Source organism: Rhinopithecus roxellana, chromosome 5 (assembly GCF_007565055.1).
Source record: "Rhinopithecus roxellana isolate Shanxi Qingling chromosome 5, ASM756505v1, whole genome shotgun sequence".
NCBI classification, from domain to species: Eukaryota; Metazoa; Chordata; class Mammalia; order Primates; family Cercopithecidae; genus Rhinopithecus; species Rhinopithecus roxellana.
This window is the reverse complement of record NC_044553.1, coordinates 159,443,097-159,452,243: the sequence shown is the minus strand read 5'-3', so window position 1 is coordinate 159,452,243 and position 9,147 is coordinate 159,443,097. Positions and strand designations below refer to the sequence as shown.

Here is a 9,147-nt window from a genome sequence, read left to right as displayed (position 1 = left end):
CCAGGTGTGCAGACTCAGGATCCATCTTGACTCAGGTCTAGCACCCTTCAGCCCCTTGCCCTCAGTGCCTCCACTCAGCCCAGCCACAGGCTGCTCACAGAAAGCCACTCTGGGGGGAGGAAGGCTCACCTCCCGGGCTCAGCCAGCACTCCTGCTGCGGGCAGCGATGGGTCTGAGGCTCTACCTCTGCAGCCCTGCTTAGGAGCCTATACACAGAGCCCTGCTCAGGAGCCATTTTGAGGAATGAGTTTAGCCCCAGCCTGGCTGGGCCATCTTGGCCATCGCTCAACATCAGGTCAAGCATGATGACCACTCCGCCCAGCCCTGGGGAATGTGAGAAGAGGAGGAGGAAGACTCGAAGCCCCAGGGGAGCTTCCTCTCTGGGGCTCCAGGAACTCACACAGTGAGCTCAACTCAGAACCCCTCTCCACCGCCAAAACCAGATTTCTCCCACCTCCTCCTGTACAGTCCCTTCTGGAAAGAAGCCTGGCATCCCACGATCAGGAGAAGGAGGGGACCAGAGAGACGTTAGTTCATCCAAGCACGTGTCAACCTCCGGACCTCCAACAGCCACCCTCCCCTTTGAGAGCCCAGTGGGCAGGGTAGGGTGCTGGCAGCTGTGTGGGGTTCAAGCTGGTTCCCCGCCCTCCCACCCATCACACTGCCCAGCGAGACAGGACGCCCAACACTCGCCCCTCCTTATATTAGTAGCACATCCATCACTGTTTTTGTTAAGACAGGAAACACATTTATTGAGAGCACAGTGGAGTGCGCCAAGCCCGTGCTTTGCAACCGTATCACAGCGCCCCTCACAACAGCCCTGTGAGGTAGGTGAACAAGCCCACTTCCCACATGCAGACACCGAAGGCTCAACAGCTCCCCTAGGCCTCGGGGTTCCTGTGGGGTGGGCAGGGGTCCAGCCCGCGGGTCTGACCCCAGGTCAGCGGCGTCCATCAGTCAGAGGGCGGGTCTCTACTCAAGGGGAGGCCCCGGGTCCAGAGTCTCTGGGTCCAGCCTGTCCCGTGGGAATAGGTGCAGGGCGTCCCCGTGGCTGTGGAGGCTGAGAGAGACACAGTTGCAGATGAAGGCCACCTGCTCCCGGCCTCGCTGGCCGACAAGAGTTCACAGAGAGACAGGCAGGCCCCAGGAGGGAGGGAGAGGAGAGCAAGTCCGTGCTCAGGGGCTCCTAGCAGCATGGAGGGTGAGAGGAGCACCCAGCCACCAGCCCGGCCCGTCTACCTAGTGTCCCTCAACTTCCGGTGTACCCTGCCGTAACTTGGACTCTGCCCACTTGCAGAAACTTCTGGAAGCATCACTCTAGTCCTGACGCCCACTTACAGCTGGCAACCCCTGATTTCTCTCACCTTGATAACCCAGAACCCAGGACTCTCATCCTTTCTAAATGCTATCCCCAGCTCTTCTGCTCAACCTATCCAGCTTTGGTGTTTTTCTTAAAACTCAGACTCTTCCCCCTCCTGAAGGTTGTAAACATTTCCCCTCTGATCATCTCCCATCTGAACCTGCTGAGTCTCTGTATTTAAAAGCAAACCCTTCCCTCTGCCACTGTCTCCCCAGAGCGGGCTGGTGCTTCCCCCGTTGCCCTCCACTCTGCCTAAGAGTCCCTGGGACCAGTGCAGATAGTTCCAGGGAGCACAGGGCCTCTGCGGTCAGTACCCAGTGGTCCGAGCCCACCAGGAGAGCCGGGGTGAGAGCGCCTGTGTGCCAGGTCACAAAGCATTTATTTCACACAAACAATCTCATTGAATCCCACAATAACCGTGCCAGGCAAGTGTGACGCTTTCCAGGTTAAAATCCGCAAACTCGCCCAGGCCACACAGTCAGAAGGGGTTGGGGGGGGCCTTGAATCCAGACCTTGAGTCTCATGAGCCAGCCTAAGGCAAGCAGCCAGGATTCTCGGGGTCACAGCCATCTCCTGAGCAGACACTGTCATGAATTACCCCCTTTCTAACAGGTGGGAAAATCGAGACTCAGGGGGGTTCGAGTAACCTACCTGGTACCCATGCACCATTCTTCGGGGGTGAGACAGACAAAAGGAATCAAGCTCTGGGGTCTGATCCCCCCACCCCTCAACCCCCAGTTTTCTGGATACCTAAGGCTGCATCGCAAACCTGGCAGGTGCCTCACGGGTCAACGCTGACTATCACCAATGGTGGGGACAAAGCCTTCTCAGGTGGAACAGGCTCCTCCCAAGGCAGGGGCTTCTGAGGCCTCCAGCCTCAGGGATGGCATGGGGGGCGGAGGAGTGGGTCATCTCTCCATTCGGAAATTGCCAAATGTATTCTACATTCTCAAAATCACCTGGGCCACAACACCAACAAACACATGTTGGTCCAGATGAAGTTTTATCCTAGATATAAATATTTCCAAAATACTGTGTTTCCACTGGGGGAAAGCCACCAGTGACTGCCTGTCCCCAGACTGGCAGGAGGGGCAGTGAGGCTCCAGAACAGGTAGAGACCCTTCCCCAGTTCAGAGTTTCCTCCAAAGAGTCTTTGCCAAGAAACACACCCTTTCCTCTTAAACAAACGCACGTACACTAGCCAACCAGCCCACTCGGCTCTTTCCAGCCATTTAAATAAACCCCGCCCTCCACAGGTGGCAAGCATCTATTAGGTGCCTACTAGTGCAGGAGGCAGGGTGTAAAGGGTCAGGGCAGTGCAGGCCTCAGAGCAGGGGTTCAAGGGCAGCTTCACGGAAATCTCCCTGAGCCTGTCTCCCCACCCGCCCTCAGGAGACCGGGACCCAGCCCCACCCAACTCCAAGGGACACTAGGTGTCTAACAGAGCCCCGCCCCCCCCCGCCTTAGGTCACACACAGGCCTGGCCTGAGGGGACCCCAAGCCCCATCCAGGAATAGATACCTAAACAAAGACTCAGAATCTCCTGGGAGGGCCTCCCTACTGTGGAGCCCCTTGGGAGCAATAGGAGGGGCCCCCTCTGCTTCCAGGTTCTCAAGAACAGGGGATGGGCACGGGGCAGACACCAAGGCCACGCTGCAAGGGCTCCTTAGCAAAGCCCAGGGGAGGGGAGAATCAGGAGACCCATGTGGGGGCTCCTGGGGGCAGGCATGGCAGGGACCAAGGTGTGACTCCCAGATCTCACAGTAAAGCTCAGGCTGAGAAAGAGGCAGGTGGATGAGACCCGGGGCGGCAAGGGGCCCAGGTGCCTGCCCACCAAGGCTGTGAAAGCTGGAGACAAAGAGTGGGGGCAAGGGAGCCTTGCATGGGGTGGGGACCAGGAGTGGGGAGTGGGGAGTGGGGAGTGGGGAGCAGAAGGAACACCCAGCTCAAACCCCCACCAGCTGGAATGTGGGGTGTAAGAGCCAAACACTGCACTCCCACATGCAAGAGACGAGGGCTGGAAAAGGAATACGGTGGTCTGGTGAAGAGACCCCTGATCAGAAACAACCCCTGCCTGGGATGTCCAGAGACCCCCGCCAGCGCAGCAGCACTTCCTCTAACGCAGCTGAGTCCCCTGGAGGGCACAGCCTCCTTCCTCATCCCTGCACTCCTCTTCCAGAGCACTCCTGGGCACTTGGCAGGGGTGGGGACGCACCAGGCTGCATTTGCTGGGGGCTGGCAGGGATGAACCGGACCAGGTAGGAGGCCTTATTTGGTGGACTCAAAAAAGCACAGGTTGTTTGTGCAAGACTGGGAAGTCCTGGCTCTGATACCAGCTGTCCTGAGTCTCAGCAAGCTCATCTAGGAAATGGGCCCACATCCCAGTTAGAGAAGGGAAAGTGTACAAGACCCCCAAGCTTGGTGCCAGACCCAGGGAAGGTGGCAAAGCCTACCTTCTGCACCTTCTGCCAGGGAAGGAAAAGGGCCGTGAGGAAATTCAGAGCACAGGGTGAAGGGAGGGTTAGTACCCCAAGGATGCCACCCAGAACCCCTTCCTCATCCTCTCTCCTGGTCACCCCCACTCCTCCTCCCTAACAAACAAAACCAGGGGCATACATGAATGTTTGCAGAAGCCCCTCCAAGCAGACAGACCGTCCCCTCATGGCACCGACAGGTACAGCAAACCCCAAAGCACAACGGCCCTGTCAGCTACAACCTGCTGGGGAGAGGCAGCAGCCCATGGTGGAACGGGGGGCGGGGTAACCTCTGAGGAAGGAAAAAGCCATCACTTATCAATCAAACAAATATTTACTCTGGGCCCACATAGCTAAGCACCTGCAGGCTGCTCCGCCAGTGGTTTGCACATGCCACTGACTGTGGGAAATGCAATCCCAGCGTAAGGTCAGGGCTGACTTTTTATTCACTTAGGACTAGTAAAGCCATCACTCATGCTTTCAAGACAAACCCCACCATATGTCCATTCCCAGGGAAAGCCAGCATCTGCACAGCACTGTTACAGCGCACCCACCCTTGGCCCTCACAACAGCCCTGTGAGGTAGGCTTTCTGGTGACCTATGGCTTAGAGAAAAGGAGACCAAGGGTCAAAGAGGCAAAGGGTTAATGAAGTGGCCCCTGGGTCTGCCAGATCCTAAGGCCCAGGCTCTTTCTAACACAAAACACAGATTCTCATCAGACAGCTCAAGTTCCATCACATGATGCCGAAACAAGGCTCCTGCTCTTCAAACATGGCATACAAACGTCCGTAAGATACAATATGGCAGTTGTTAACAGGTTCATGAAGAGCAAAATAATCATCTCTTAGTAAAGGTTATAAACATCAAGGCTTGTCATTGGTTACAATTTCATTAGCTATCCATTCATCCAACAGAAAAGAAAGGCAAGCGCTACCACTCGCCAGGCACTGTGTTGGGCACCCAGCCTGCTGGCACTCGAGCCCAGAAGTTGTCAGTTGGGGGAGGGGTGGAGGAAGGGACAGTGCAGTGTCTTTGATGGCTGGTGCCTAATATTTTGGGGAAAAGGACACCACCCAGAGGGGCCTTTTGAAGTAGGTGCTGCCCACAGGCCAGGCACAGAGGCAGGAAGCACACAGCATTCAGAAAGCACAGCCAGGCGTTTCCAGCCTCTCAGAGGTGAGCGTGAACCGTACCCCCGGGGGGTCCAGGGGCATTGCCCAAAGAGTCCCCCAAACCCCTAGCATGAAAGTTCCTGCCAAAATTCCTCCTGTCCCACCATACACCCCTCCATGTCTAGAGATAAACACTCCCACTCAGCTGCCTGAGACAGGCTGTCTCCCTGGCCTTTTATCCTCACTCCCCTGGCACACCCCCGGGGACACGCACACCGCCCTTCCAGAATCACAGTTCAAAATGACGGTTACATTGCTCCTCACAACAGCCCTGCGAGGTAGGTGCCGCAGTCCTCCCCAGAATGCAGGCTCAACTCCAGCTCTCATAGTGACTTTAAACCACACAAGTTTGTCCAGCTCCAGGGTCTTGGCTTTGCCTACTCTCCTTCCTCTCCAATGCAATGAATAACATTCAGAATTCCAGGTCGAACCCCCAAGACCTATGCCTCACCCCCTACCCAGGCAGCAGGAACTCAGGGGGTTCTCACCTGGTCTGGGACCTGCAGGACACCTCGGAGCTGTGCCCAGAGTTTGCAAAATGCCACGTGCCTTGGACACCCAGGTTTGCCAATGGAGTGTCCTATGCAGACCCCTGCATGGGAGGTGATTCTTATCACCCACATGAGCAATCATCTCCCCCAATTTTCTCTAAATAGAGCTGGGCATTAACTCCTCTTGAAAGGGGCAGGAATGGCTCCAAGATCACCTCCAGGAAAGGCCAGAGTGTTCTAATGACTTGAAAGCCTGCTCACAGCCAGAAGCAGCCACTCATCTCGGAACCCCTGGCTCTCATTTTGGCCTCTCGAGGATATATGGGCTGTGATTTCTGAGCACCCAGGGAACACAGTTGGCTGATTCTTAATCAACCTAGTTGTACAGGGGACAAAGTCAGAGGGGCACTGAAACTTGCAACAGAACTCGAATCTACAAGCCTGAGCTGACTCAGGGATCTCACCTTGTCACCGACACACAAGCACGGCCCCTTTACCAAAATGTTCATTATAGCACTGGCTAATTTTTTTTTAATGTTTATTGGCTGTGAGTGAATGAAGGAAGGAATGAAGGAATGAATGGATGAGTTACAACCACTGCCGTCTGGTGGAGGAAGCTGAAAGGCTGAACGCAAAGCTCATGGCAGGGACCATGTGCCAGGCAAGGCGAGGCCTGGGCAGGACCTCCCTGCTCATGGGTGGAGGGCTTGGCCCAGGGCTACTCTAGGACCCCGACCCTGGGTCATAGTCGTGGTGTGTGACACATGGAAAGCACCATGGGGAAGAAGCCGTGGGTGACAGTGGCAGAGGAGATCCAGCTGGGATGTGCTCAGAGCAGTAACCCCAGAGGAGGAGCTACAAGAAAAGGTGTTTGCTTCATAACCACAGCCCATGGCACTACACAGCCCACCCAAAATGAAAGGGTTTGCTTTCAGGAGAAGAAAAAGCCAAAAGCACGGGGTCAAGATAAGTAGGCCAGGTGCATGGATGGGTAGATGGAGCAATTCATGTTGAAAGTCATCGTCGGCCTCCCAAGCTTGGATACCAAGCTAAACATGTGGGTGAGTGATTCTGACACAGGCAAACAGTGCTCAGTGCTATAGTAGAGGGATGGGTGGGCAAAAGCAGCTCTGCTGAGAGTGGAGGATGCTCTGGAAAGAAGGGCGAGCCCTCCTTGGGTGATGTGCCCTCCCCAAAGGGCTGTGACTGACCTGTAAGCCCTGATGCTTTGGGCAGAACATGCCCTTTATTCTGCTCCTTGGAATGTAATTGCCCCAGGTGAAGAAAAATAAAAGGGGATTCTCCCATCAGTCCTGATCCAAAATGTTCCATTCATCAGTTAAACCCCAAAGACTGGGCTGGTGGGAAGGCCACCAACTGATCGTACAGGGTGCTAGGATGTGGCTGTCTGGACCTTGGAGGTTCAGAGAGCTATTCCTGTCCCACAGCGGTTTTATGGAGGGCAAGATCAGAGTTCACGAGTACCCCCAGGAGGTCCAGCCTGCAGTGTCTCCACCTGCCAATGGAAGGTATCCTTGTCCCCATCACCCACTTCCCAGGGACAAGCAAATCCTAATAAGCAAAGCCCCACATGGGGCTCACAGTCTAGCAGGGGAAACTGATCTGTAAAGAACCTGAAAGGCCACCTAGGCCAACCCCACACCATGGGAATCTCCTAAACACTATCTTCCCTGAGGGCTACCTAGCTGGTTCCTTGAATGTCTCCAGTGAGGTAAGGGCTCCCTACATCCCAAGAACACCTGGGACCAGTCTCTTCCGAAAGCCATGACCCAAGGGGCTTGGACAAACAGTTCACAGAAGAGAAAATACAATTTGTTGACAAACATAGGTGAAAGTGTTCGCCCGTCATTAGTAATTAAAGCAATGCAAGTTAAAGTAATGCAAAGTACTTTAGAACAGAGACAAACTAGCCAGATCTTAATTAAATAGTCATACATTACTGAACATTGTAAAATGCTGTAAGCCTTCTAAAATTAATCAATATCCATACAAAGATGCATAGCCTTTCTTTCAAGGGACTTAACCAAAGGAAATTCATTCATTTATTCACTCACCAATCCATGTATTCACCCATCCTTCCCCCTCTCATCCATCAGCCGAACTGCTCACTCACTCGCTCCTTCCTCCATTCTTCCATCCACTCTTCCATCATTTACTTAGAGTCTACAACATGTTGGGCATCAGAGATACAAAGGCCAATTCAATAAGCTCCTTGCCCATATGGGGCTCACAATCTAGCAGGGGAAACTGATCTGTAATGAAGCAATGATAATTTCTGGGTGGAAGAACATAATTCTTAAGAATGAAAAAAAGGGTGTTCTAAGCGGTTAGTTGTGGCATTATTCATAATATTTTTAAAAGGTGGTTATACATAAGAATAACCGAAAGGTTCTGTGAATGATGCCATAGCCACTCAACAAGGCACAACGCAGCCAGTGAGGTTATGAAGATGAATGGAACAAGGGAAAATGTTGATGACAGAATATTAAACAGAAGGGGCAGGATGCAAAAAAAAAAAAAAGTGTATGTGGTGATTAATGGCAATTAGGTTTTTTTAAAGAAGGGATGCTCATTAAAAAATAGACACTCTTGGCCGGGTGCGGTGGCTCAAGCCTGTAATCCCAGCACTTTGGGAGGCCGAGACAGGCGGATCACGAGGTCAGGAGATCGAGACCATCCTGGCTAACATGGTGAAACCCCGTCTCTACTAAAAAATACAAAAAACTAGCCGGGCAAGGTGGCGGGCACCTGTAGTCCCAGCTACTCGGGAGGCTGAGGCAGGAGAATGGCGTAAACCCGGGAGGCGGAACTTGCAGCGAGCTGAGATCTGGCCACTGCACTCCAGCCTGGGCAAAAGAGCGAGACTCCGTCTCAAAAAAAAAAAAAAATAGACACTCTTTTTTTAAAAAAATATGCCCGTAAGAATGTAAAATGGGTGACATGTCAGAATGTTGAGTGGTGGATGCGTTTCCCACTGCTCTAGGTCAAATGTCATCCACACCATTTACATTAGGAACACAACGGGACGCAGGGGGACTCGTGGCCTGTCTGTCCCAGAGGCCCTGAGGCCAAGCTTCCCAAGGAGGGAGTTGGGAGTCACAGGAGGAGGCCGAGGAGAGTTGTGGCTCCTGGTGTCACCAGGAAAGGATTTGTGTGTGGGGTGCATGCAAACGACAATGTCAAGAGACAGAATTTGTTCTCATTTTTAAAAGTTGAACGAACACATAAAGATAGGCCCTAACCAGACAGGAGCACTAGGATCACAACTCGGACCTTGTGGGTCTGGTTCAGAAAGAACCGGGTGGGGAGCACGTGAAAGACATTTTATCCCTGGCTTTTGTGCCATTAGGAACCCTATCCCGAATCTCAGCATCCCAGAACTAAAGACCCTTTCAATTCCAGATGCAAAACTCTTATGGGTCAAAGACCCTAAGAGCCCTGATGCCCCCTCATGGTCTCCGCATTTCCAAAAGGACACAGAGAATTCATGCAACCCAAACCCACCTACCCTCCAGGGTACCACCCACCCCCAGAGCTTCTCCCATTGGCTCAGTTCGACCCACTGTGAGCCATCAGGGCAGCCCCTAGATGTTGGGATAAGGCTCTCCTAGCAGCCAAAGTCACCTGTT

The 9,147-nt window shown here is 53.4% G+C and overlaps 1 long non-coding RNA gene across 3 annotated transcripts in view; it reads right to left on the bottom strand.

The window, feature by feature from the left end:
• Positions 1-725: 725 nt before the first annotated feature.
• LOC104654450 overlaps positions 726-9,147 on the bottom strand; it is a 35,641-nt gene continuing 27,219 nt past the window's right edge. Inside the window, exon 7 of one of the 3 annotated variants that reach the window (XR_004057251.1) lies at positions 726-1,060. This is a non-coding gene — a long non-coding RNA (uncharacterized LOC104654450). The remainder of the gene's footprint in view (positions 1,061-9,147) is intronic. The other 2 variants (XR_746839.2, XR_746838.2) reach the window with 2 other exon arrangements.